This window comes from Tupaia chinensis, unplaced genomic scaffold (assembly GCF_000334495.1).
Source record: "Tupaia chinensis unplaced genomic scaffold, TupChi_1.0 Scaffold000014_1, whole genome shotgun sequence".
In the NCBI taxonomy this organism is placed as follows: domain Eukaryota; kingdom Metazoa; phylum Chordata; class Mammalia; order Scandentia; family Tupaiidae; genus Tupaia; species Tupaia belangeri.
Window position 1 is genome coordinate 91,162 of NW_006159444.1, and position 12,113 is coordinate 103,274.

Sequence of the window (12,113 nt, forward strand, 5' to 3'; positions counted from 1 at the left end):
TGCAAAGGTCCTATTTGCAAATTCTGGAGATTAGGATGTGGACATACTTTTGCTCATAGGGGTGCCATTTAACCCACTACATGCACATTTTGATGAGATTGTGTGGAGAACAATGAGCTTTGTATGCCTAAATTCCACTATAGTCTTTACGGAGTCAGAGATTAGAGCAAGACCCAACTTGAGCAATCATAAGAGTGAAGACAAAGGTTATGCAAAATAAAATCAGCTGGTACTTTAATTCCTCACTTCCAGGAACCATTGCAAGTCCCCTTGGAGATTGTCTTTCTTTTTCGTTTTAGCGAATGTTTAAAGGAAATCAGCAAGAGCCCGCAGTGGAGCTGTGCATTACCATACCGAGTGAGCTCATTGAGACTGTTTCCTTTACTCTCGCTTTCAGCAGGGGTGCCAGCCTGCAGGCAAACAGCAAGAGAACCCAAGGATGATAATGCTGTGTCTGGGCCTCAGGAGTGAGTTCCTTGTGTGTGGTGAAGAGATGGGGTTTCAGAGTACAAGTCTTGGCGTAGAGGAGACGCCCCCATTTCTGAGAGAAGCTAAAAGTGAACACAGTGATGACTGTGGGGCGGGACCAGACCTCTCTGGAGCTTCTGGAGAGTTTGAAAAGAAGGAGGTATCCATGGGAGGTGGTCAGGGAGGAAAGAGGTTCTTAAAGAAGATTTCAAAAACGACTGGTCTTCCATCAAGCCCTAGCTCAGCAAGGGAAGTCATAAAGTCAGAGATATTTCATATTCTGAGCTGCCCCCTGCCCCTCAAATCCCAGGAGGCAGGGGCTAGGTGATGATCAAGCAGAATGACTTGCATTTTAAAGTACTTTCCTCTAAGGACCTCAAGGTAATTGTTGATTTTAGAAAGCATTTATCTTTCACAGTTAACCACTGTTTTATTTTTAACTTACAAGACCTCAGCTTACAAATGCCAGGGTTACATAGGAAATTAATTTGAAGGTCTCCTGGATCACTGGGGGACATTTTTTCACCATCATGTGACCCAATTTATCTCAGCAAAGTTGACCTCTGGAACCCTGGAATTCCTGAAAATATGGTATACTAAAGGCCAACTCCAAGAATCAAGAGTTGCCGCTTAAAAGACCTCATGCATTTAGACCAGGAAAGGGCTCATTTCTTTTTAAAACATGCATGACCCACATTGACTTTCTTGATTGTTATTTAAAAAAAAAAATAGAATGTGGGGTAGGAATCTACATTTATTAGGCACTTCTGATGTGCCAGGCACTTTGCATAGTTTATCTCATTTACTCTTCTCTAGTGATAAAGACATTACTACTACAATTTTTTTTTTTTTAAGAGACAGAGATTTTTGCTATAGGGCATGTGTGCTCATGGAGAGACAGAGAGAAACAGAGAAAGTGAGAGGCAGAAAGTGAGAAATCATCCCCCAGGGGGGATGACCATACCACATTACTGTCTTTTCCATTCTTCTCTCAGGCTCTTGGGCAAACATGCACATGCACCCAGTGTGAGTTTTAAGCCACTGGGTCTAAATGCAAACCGCAGTTGACTGTGTGGGAGTTCAGCGACTTAACCGTTATGTCATCTACTGGTCCCTCACTATTACAATTTTGATAAATAAGTTTCTGGGAGATCAAATTACATGCCAAGATCTCCTAAAAAGAGCTGAACTCTGAAACTCTACCCTATGCTCATGTCTTTCCATGATCTGCATGGACTTTTATTCCCTTTCACTTAGCTTATCCTCCCCTTTACTGACCCCACTCCAAGCATACCAGTTGTTTTTGTCTATTTCTTTTCTTCCTTTCTTTTTAAAAAATTACATTTAATCACTGTATATCTTTACAGCATACCAAATTGTTCTTTTCAGCATGGATACGGTGCATATTAGTCAAGTCAAAGATATTACCACATAATCATCAACAGATAACTTTTCATTTTTGTGTCTGTTAAATGTCTGTTCCCTGAATCCATTTCTCCCATTCCCCATTACTCACCCTCATCCTATCCTCTCTAGTATCTACAGTTGCCCTCCCTGTTATAATACCTTCCAATCCTTTAGTTTCTGCCATAGACTGTGGACACTTGGTGTATATTGAGTGGGGATATACAATGCCTCTCTTTTCTAGTTCAGCTTACTCTGCTTAGCATTAAATCTTTCATATTTGTTCACTTTATATCAAATGTCAAAGTTCCATTTTTTATGGCTGAGTAGTATTTCATTGTATATATGTGCCAATTTTTTCAATCTTATCAGTTCTTAGACGTTAAGTACATTAAGGTTGATTCCATGTTTTAGCAAGTGTGAATAATGCCACAAGTGTTTTTCTGACTGAATGTTTTCCTACCCTTTGGGTAGATATCCAGGAGTGGAAGTGCTAGGTCCTATGGTAGCTCTATTTGTAAGTTTTTGGGAAACCTCCATGTGAGAGATGTAAACTAACTTATTTGCAAGAAAAAAAAAATTAGGTTAATCTCGATTTGGTCTGTTATTTGCACAAAGCCCCAAAATAATTCAATTTCTGATGCAAGGCAACAGATACTGTTGTATTATTGAACTTATGCAAACAACCATTCTGCCACAAAATAAGAATGCTCACAAATATCTTCCAATTGCAAAGGGGTCAGGAAGGGAGAAAGCTTTATGTTTCAATTAAAAAAATTCTTTTTTTAACAAATTGTTGAATCCAACAACTCAAAAAAATGCCTACAACACAACAAAAATCCTTAAATCTTGAAGACAAAGCATAGAAGAAAATCAGTAATGTTTTAGAAAAAAGTTATAGAAATCTATTTCATCAGTTCAGTCTCATGTAAGCTCTCTTTTGTTGAATTTGCAGTGTTACTGTGGTCTGACCTCTCTGTTAACATTCAACATTATTATTAATATTTCTGAACTTGTCCCTACCATTAAATTGGCCTTTTTCTTGGTCATTTTTTGTTCTCTTATTTGTCTGTATTTAGTTTTCCTGGTATAGCACTCCCTTCAGAACTTCTTGAAGAGCTGGTCTGGTGTTGGTAAATTCTTTCAGGTTTTGTTTATCTGAGAATATTTTTATTTTTTCTTCCTATGTGAAGGATAATCTTGCCGGATATAATATTTTTGGTTGAAATTGTTTTTTACTTAACACTTTGAATATATTTTCTCATTCTTTCCTTGCTCATAGTGTTTCTGATGAGAGTTCTGATGTTACCCTGACAAGATATCCTTTGAAAGTAACTTGACGTTTCTCTCTTGCCAATTTTAGTGTCTTATCTCCGTCTGTGGTTTTGATCAATTTGGCTATGAAGTGCCTTGGAGAAGATCTTCTTGGGTCGATCCTATGTGGGTTCTTTCGTATTTTTTGGGTCTGAATATTTGAATGCCTCTCTAGATTTGGAAAGTTTTCTTCCAGAATTACATGGAATAGATTATCAATGCCCTGATTTGTCTCTTCACCTTCTGGGATGCCAATTATCTGGGTGTTTTGGTGTCTAATGGTATCTAATATTAATCATATATTATTCTCATTTTTTTGGGTTATTTTTCTCAGTCTTCTGGTGAAATTTTCTAGGTCTATCTTCTACATTTGAGATTCAATCTTCTGCATGATATAATCTGCTTTTAGTACTTTTCAGAGAGGTTTTGATTGAAGGCTGTATTACAGCCCTCATCTCTAACAGTCCCATTTAATTATTTTTTTATGGTGTATATTTTCTTTCAGATTGTAGAAAAACTTCCTCACCTCCTGGAACTCATTGTCTCTTTCTTCCTGCATCTTTTGGAGTTCATTTGTCTCTCTTCTCTTGCCTCTCTGTTAGCTTTGTCACTATGAATTTTCCAAATTCATTATCTGACATTTCCACAAGTTCCATTGTACTGTCTGTGGATGATGAAAGGCTGTTCTTTCCCCTTGGGGGAGAGATGGTTTCTTGATTTCCCATATTTATTGTGTCTTTGCAGTGGTTTCTGGTCATTTGATGGACTATATGTTACTTCCTATCTCCTTGAAGTTAATTCTGAGTGTTAGAGGTATGCAGAAGATGACCCGTAATATTTCTGCTATACCATTTCCCTGATCCTCACCAAGCAACCTACACTTTTGTCAATGGAACTGGATATTACAAAGGTCTCACTGTTTCAAGGGAATAGGTACACCAGAGGTGAGATGGCTTTATGCTGGGTGTTGGGCCGAAAAAATAGGTTTGAGGTAGAGGCTTTCCAGTTAAAGGGGCAGGGCTAGGCCCACCTCAAATGCACATGGATTTAGGACCAGGAGTTAGTATAATGGCTATGTTGCTGGACTCCCATGTAGCCGACCATAGTTCAAGTCCCAGACCCGGTGGCTTAAACTCACTCTGGGCGTGTGTGTGTGCATGTACAACATACCGAGAGGAGAATGGAGGAGAAGGGATTGCAGCATGGTCATCCCCCCGGGGGGTGATTTCTCGCTTTCTGTCTCTCTGTCTCTCTCTGTTTGTCTAGCAAGGGCATGCGCCTTATAGCAAAAATCTCTCCAGAAAAAAAAAATGCACATGGATTCTGGCTTTTCATTGGGTGTTGGCTGGAAGAAGAGGTTTGGGGCAGAGGCTTTCTGGTTAAATCGGTAGAGCTAGGTCTCCTCAGATGTGCATGGATTCTGGCTTTTTGTTGCTTCAGTCTTAATTTCTTCAGTGGTGTGAAGTAATTCAGGAGTAGGTTGTTTTGTTACTATGTGTTTGTGTGTTTTTGAGGGTTCTTTCTGCAATTAATTTCAATTTTAAATCCATTGTGGTCATAGAAGACACTGGATATAATTTCTATACCTTTGAATTTGTAAAGGCTTGTTTTGTGCCCTATCATGTGGTCAGTCTTTGAAAACATCCCATGCGAGGGTGAGGAAAATGTATATTTTTTGGTTGTTATGTGAAAAGTCTTTTGTCTCACAACAAAGCAAATCCCCATGTTTGTGACAAATAACGTTGTCATATTGGATTACCCCTTCAGACATCAATTCCTCACAAACAATATTTGTGGTAAGAAACTGATAGACTGAAAACTTTAGAACTTAGATTTCATCCTCTACTGGTCCATATGGATAGTCCTCTGCCTCTTAGTAAGGAAGAATGTGATGGTACTCCTTGTCACTCTCACAGCACACCTGTAGCACTTCTGGCCAAACCATTCCATTGATAAAAAGCAGTGTGCAATTAATGCTGTCTTTCAGCTCAGCAGGTCCAAAGGTAGTATTGGAAGTGTCTTCCTCACACAGAACTACTTTCAAAAGCATGACGTGTATCTCTGCCATGAGTGTGCACTGCTCTTGGCTCACCAGAGCTATGTAAAAGTACTCAAAGTGAAAAGGAGTTAATATTAAAACATTGGAGAAGGATATGGTCTCCAAGGAAGAAGAAGGGGAGAAAGAGGAGGAGGAGATAGTCTATTTCTCCTCCTCTTCCTTGGAGTCTATGTCCTCCCCCTCCTCCTGGCTCTCATGGTCTTCACACACCACTTTGTTGACAGTCTTTCAGTCTGGTGTGTTCCAGGCCAGATGGTTGCTGCCACACAGATCCCCCTATCCTGCTGCCTCTTTCTTTTTCTTTTCTTTCTTTCTTCTTTTTTTTTTTTTTTTTTTTTAAGTTGATTTATATTCTTCCTGAGGGAGGGGTGAGAAGGACACCGTTGGCAGAGTCTTTATGCCATGATCCTCCCCCATCCTTGCAGCCAGCCAGAACTGCGGGCTGTCCAATATGGAGAAGTATAATTGGTATATCTGGGATGTGATCCTAGAGCCTTCCCACATGGCTTTTAGCATCATGTAGCAGTGCCCCTACTGCTGTGCCACCTTGGGTGGGCCTGCTTCATGAATAGGTTTAGTTCAGTCTTAGTTCCTCTGTTGTCTCCTCTGTTGTCCTTATTTCTGCTTTTATTTATTTTTTTATTTTTATTTTTTTACCTCTGATCTTGGCCTGTATGGATTATCTCATTTTCTAGCACTTGGTCTAGTGTCACCTTCTCAGTGGAGCCTTCCCTGATCACCCTATGAAAAGCTGCCATCTCCCTTGGTCATGCCACCCAATTTTACTTTCTGCATAGCACCATATGCTAACTGGTGTGTGCTTACTTACTAGAACTTAAACTCCACAACAGGCACTCTGTCCACAAAGGCACTTCTTGGCCTGGCTTTAGTAAGCCCTCAATATGTATTTGTTAAATAAACAAACAAAAGAATCAGAGAATGAATATATAACCTTCCTAATATGTCTGTTAGACATTTTGGCACCATTTCCTTCTGTAGGCAGTGGGAGCTGCCATTTAAACGAAAAGTATTTATTTGTATTTATTATTATTATTATTTTAAAATTTGCTATAGGGTACATGTGCCAGACAGAGAGAGAGAGAGAGAGAGAGAGAGAGAAAACCAGCTGCCATGTCTGGTCTCGAACCATTGTTGACCATGTGGGAGTCTAGCGCTTTAACCACCACACCACGTGCAGACCCCAGGAGCTGACTTTAAGGCTACTTGTGATGCTGTTTTCTTTATACTTGAGAGAAATTGTTGCATAATATAGTCTATGTAATGTCTAGATGTCCACAGAGAAGCAGAAGACTAAGTATCTTCACTAAAAAATGAAAATAGGAGATTGGATAATATAAATAACCAATTCTTGGTATTTGGAATTGTTTTCTTTCTTTTTTTAAAAAAATATTTTTATTTAACTTAATATTATTATTATTTTTAAAATTTGACCAGAGAAAGAGAGAGAGAGAGAAAGAGAGAGAGTAAGAAAGCAGCTTCCATCTGAGACTTGAACCACAGTCAGTCACATGGGAGTTCAGCATCTCTAACCATCATGCTACCTGCTGGCCCTTGAAATTATTTTCTAGTCTGAATTGGTACACCCTCCATATTTAGGTTAAGGGAACCACACAGATTATGGGGCAGCTGTCTCATGTCATGGAGTTCTGTGAGAGAGTAATCTGCTGGGTTTAGTTGGCTATTAGCTCAGTAACAGTCAACTGTGGGATCCAGGTGTTGACATTAAGGATTCTACTCTATTTGTGGCTCTTAGAACTATTGTGAGAAAAATTGCCCAAACCAAACTCATTATCTTTCCCCTGAAAATGTTTCTCCTCTAATATTCCAGTTCTTAGTCATGGTACCAACTATTTTGTCATGTAAGCCATTCACTGGGAGAAAAGAAGGGGATCCCAAGAGCTAGACTCTTTGCCTTCTTGTCAAATCCCAAAGTAATGAAGTCCTGGTGAGTCCACCTGCTCTTTCTAGCTCCATCTTTTGTTAGTAACTGCATTGCCCTCCTTCCACCTGCCAAGCCATGGTCACACTAAATGACATGCAAATTTCATACTGTACCACGATATTTCAGATCTATGCCTTTGCTTATACTCTGCTTAGAATCACTTTTTGATCTGCTCACATCTCAACACCCACTCAATTTTCAATACTCAAGTCAAGCATCATCTTCCCATTGAAGTCTTTCCTGCTTCTTTCCACCAGTAGAAGTAGCCAGTTGTGTCTGTGGGTACCTGGTACACCTTATCCACAATTTATTTCTGTTTCTTCAGTGCCTTGCATGATACCTTATTTGAAGTACCTCATGCCCTGTTACTGATTGAAGATTGAGCCCTTGAAGGCTGGGGCAGTTAGTATGCTTTGCTCAGTACCCAAATCTATAGCAAATCTATAGTGTTTCATGTGCATCCCCTAAATCCATGTGACTGAGAAGTTGGAAAGCCAGGGATTTAGAAATTCACAATGGGTGCTCTACAAAGTGTGTCATGGATAATCTTTACATGAATAATTGATAATCGACTGTGGCATCATCAATTAGTAATGGAGGTCAGTCTTGTTTCATTAGAATGTAACTTCCTGGAGGAACAGCTTTTGTTCATTCATGTCTGATTTTTTTTTTTTTTTTAAGTACAGTGTCAAAAATAGTGTGGGTGCTCAAAAAGTTGAAAATCAATTAATCAAGTATATCGGGTTCCAGAGTGACCCGAGGAGAGGCTGACATGCAGGAAACCCATTTGCTCTCATTAATAAAACAATCTTATCCATATTAAAGTAACAGTAGATGGAGGACAGGGAAAGGATCTATTAGTGTGGTCCAGCCGCAGACCTCGGAGATCATTCCTTCCTTCATGGGGCTCATGAATAATAAAATAAATTGGTGTGACACCAGGGAATAAGCTGTAAAGTGTCACAAAATGCCAGGAACAAAATTCATCCAAAGTGCTCTTTTTCTTCCTGAGGAAAAACCTAAAAGAACTTTTCTGATTACCTGACAGTCCATTTAATCCCCAGGAAACATTCCTTTGTTATAGTTTCAAGGAGAATTACTTGAAATAATCCTTTGTACAATGTGCCTGGTTCTATTTTAGTTTTAAATCGTGTCCCCTTTCTTTTTGAATTTTTTAAAAAAAAAAAAAAAAAAAAAGACATCTAATGAAGGCCCAAGTGGAAGTGTTATGGCCAAGTCTGAGTTTCCTTCTCTCCAGGATGAAGTTCCCTTTTGTGTGGAGGCCCTTTTAAGAGAGACTTAAAAGACTTTGGGAGCTGAGAAAGAATAATAAAAAAATCCTGAATGTTATAATTAAACTGTACAGACTTAAACATCTCCCCTGAATATTATTGAAGTGGAACATGCCTTTGACCAGCTCCATGTACCGATACACACACTGACCCAGATTTTAGGGGACCTGGACATTGCTCAGATAAATGCTTGTAAGAATTCCAAGCATCTGGTCAAGGGGAGGACAAGATGCAGCCCTGCTACCAGTCAGGCCTGGCCAACTGCTTAGCAGTTGAAAAATAGGGATAAAAAAGAAAAGCAAAGAGCAGGAAAGGAGTCCCATATGCTGCATGCCATTTAGATTTTCCCATTTTTTGGCTTAGAAACTATTAAAGCAACAAGAATAAAGAGAAAAATTAAGGGGTGTATGCATTTAGAAAATAAGGCAAGATACGAGTTCACACTTGTGGACTTTGTCTAGGGGAAAAAGGTTAAGTGTTTCTGGGTGCGTGTGTTGGCCATCCACCCTAATTGTAGTGTCATTGACAGGCATTTGTTTATCACAATAGCACCTGTACAGTTGTCCTGTGGTTTTGTGGTTTAAATATTTTCTAATTTCCTTAAGGTTTTCCCTTTCTTTTCCCATTCTCCAAGATGGGTAAGGAGGTGGGGGTGGGGAGCAAGTGCAGTTTCCAATGCAATTCTAAGATCTCCCAAACTCATTCCACCCAATGGCACAACCCAAAATAAAATGCAAAATGAATAGTTAGCATGGATTCAATAATGCATTTCTCTGCTCAGGCATTTTATTTTCTGTCTTTCAAAAATGTATTGCTTTTTTCTTCCTCTAGAGACAGAGCTTCTTTTTGGTCTTTAAATAGTAACATAAGGTTAAACCAAAGAGTCATTTTTTTTTTCTTTTTTTAAGAATGAAAACCATAGTGATAATTTTGGGGTAGCTACTCGCAAGGATGATTCGTGAAAATTAGAATGAAAACTTTATTTCCCTTTTATTCCTCACTTATTTAGGGATTTTTCAAATTTTTCTTACAGCTTTATTTTCTTTTCCTTTTTTAGAGGAGAATGGTAGAGTCCATGCCTGCGTTTTAAAACAAACGTTTAGTTAAAAATAATATCCAATTTGGCCTTAACTAGAGCATGGCAGAAATAACAAAAGGCAGCTGATATGGCAGGAGCTAAATGCTCGCTCCGTGTCAACTTGCTCGCGCATAATCCTCGTGTCTTTAACAAGGAGGACTTCACTTGCAGAAATGCCTCTTGACAAAGTTAAGTGGTCCTATATATTGTTTGGGAAATTGCCCTTATTTTGTGTGCTTCTTGTTCCAGTAATGGAACCCGTGAGCAGTAGATAATTGTAGCAGCCTCATCTATCAAATAATATTAGAAGTCAACAGCTATAATCTGGGCCACTTGCTTTACACAGCTTTTCTCTGTATTTTGTGCTCAAATTGTCAGTTGTTACCTGTAAGTGTCCCCATTCCCTGTGGTTGCTAGAAGCAGAAAGATTTAAGGAAATCAGGAGGTGAGCAAGGTGTGGGCTTGAGCGCAGGCTCCAGAGCTGGTGGATCTCAGCAGATGATAACAGCTCCCTGAATAGGGAGAAATCACGGTTCTTTGTATTGCATTATATGTTACTATTACTGATGCAGAGGTGGGGTGAAAGGGTGTTTTTCAGAGATGCTCTGGGCCTTTAAAAACTGAGTTTAAGAGGGTCAGAAATAAACCTCTCATTACCAAAGGGTAAACACATCTAGCATTTCAGTATTCTGACCTACTTTTGTCCCTCTCTCATACCCTGCATTATAAGGCAAAGTTGCCCCTAAATAGAGCTGTGTAAGTTTGGTAGTGTGTGCTTAGCTATTTTCTATATTTCAAAAATTGATTGGTAGACCTAAAATTTTTTGTAATAAAAATGAGAATGTTAGTTTTGATGCAAAAGTTATAATAAACATTTTAAGATTGTTTTAACAAAGAATGGCCAAAATAATATTTAAAGTAATAGAATAAAAACTTGAATACACCTCGCCCAATGGTAGATAGATTTTATGTATATAAGCCAACATGTATATATACATACACACATACATTTAAATTATATAGCATATAAAATTATATATACCTGTGTATTTATATAAAACATATAATACTTATATAAATTATAGAATTATGTTGTGCTCACTGTGTAGTTTCCTGTTTTTTCCTCACTAATATAAGAAGAATGTATTTCTATGATCATAAATATTCATTCATCAGACTGTTTGATGACTGCATTATATACACTACTTGCATTTTCTATTATTGGACATTTAGAGTATTTTCAAATTTTCACTGTATAAACATTGCTGCAATGAACATCGTTAGAGCTAAGATCTTACCAACAGCTGTGATCACTTCTTTAAGTAAAATTTTTAGAAGGATTCATTAATGGTTAAGGGTTCGCACAAATCAAAGCAAACCAGTTCCTGCAATTACAAACCATAGGTGAAAGATTTTCAGTTGCTCTTTTCTTCCTGTACCAACTAAGTCCAAATGCTTTTTTGTAGATTCACAGGCCTAGAGAGACAGTTGAAGTGCAGGAGGAAGGCATGGCGAGGGCTCGAGCACCTGTGGCTGGTGGTGTCAGGGATGGCTCCAGCAAGAAAGAGGAACCGTCTGAGCACAGAGCAGAGCGTGACTAGTTGGGAAATGACACAGACAATGCACAAGACAGGCACGAAGGCATGGGAATAAGCCAACTTGTCCAACCAGTGACTGACGAGTAGCTGCACAGTCAGGTGGGGCCCTGCTGTCCATTCTCAGCAAGTTCTCCTTTCCTTGAATGCCTAAGAAATGTGTCATATTAAACATTTGGAATGGTAACATGATCTATTCTCTCATAGTGTTCCGAGTGTTCTAGTGTGTCTTTTCCTATGGGATTATACTTTCTTTTAGGGTAAGGGACACTAGTTCTAGAGGACCCAGGGTGGTCAGGGCAGAGAGGGTCATCAAAGAGGTTTGAAAATTCACTTGATGGATTGAGCTGTTCCTATCTCCCCTTAAATACCAATAGTTTTGTTTGTATTGTATCCATGATTTTTTAAAAAGCCATATACAGATTCAACCCACATGATCAAGCCAGTGATTCTGTTCTCTATTTTTAGTGATATTATTTTTGGGGTATTTAAGTGACCATTGATTTACCAGCTTGACCATTGTTATCTCCCAATTACAAAGTGTTCTGGGGCACATTTGTTGTTACAACTGATGGGTGTTCAGAAAACAGGAACAGAAAATGAGCCTCTTTATGCAACTTTGTTCTAGAAAGTAATTTACTCTCTGGAATTGGTCTCCCTATAGCTTCCTGCCTTGGGCTGCCCCAAACCAGCACAAGATGAGGTGAAAAAGCTGCTGGGGGTGAGGGTGCAAATGTCCAACTCCTGTCTCCACGCAGGACACTTTCCTTCAATATTACTGGCATTGTTCAGGAAGGACATGGAACAGCAGCTTGAAAAAGTGCTCTTTGTAGTTCGGGCTACCGGAAAACGGCGCCTCCCGACAGACCCAAACAGCTTCCTTGGAGGCAACCTGAGAGACGACCCGCGGAAGCACGCAGATCACAGGTGGCGGGGGGGG

The 12,113-nt window shown here is 39.2% G+C and overlaps 1 pseudogene; it reads left to right on the top strand.

Annotated features, from left to right (window-relative positions):
* The first annotated feature begins 493 nt into the window (after positions 1-493).
* LOC102480041 (serine/threonine-protein kinase Nek3 pseudogene) overlaps positions 494-12,113 on the top strand; it is a 13,502-nt pseudogene continuing 1,882 nt past the window's right edge.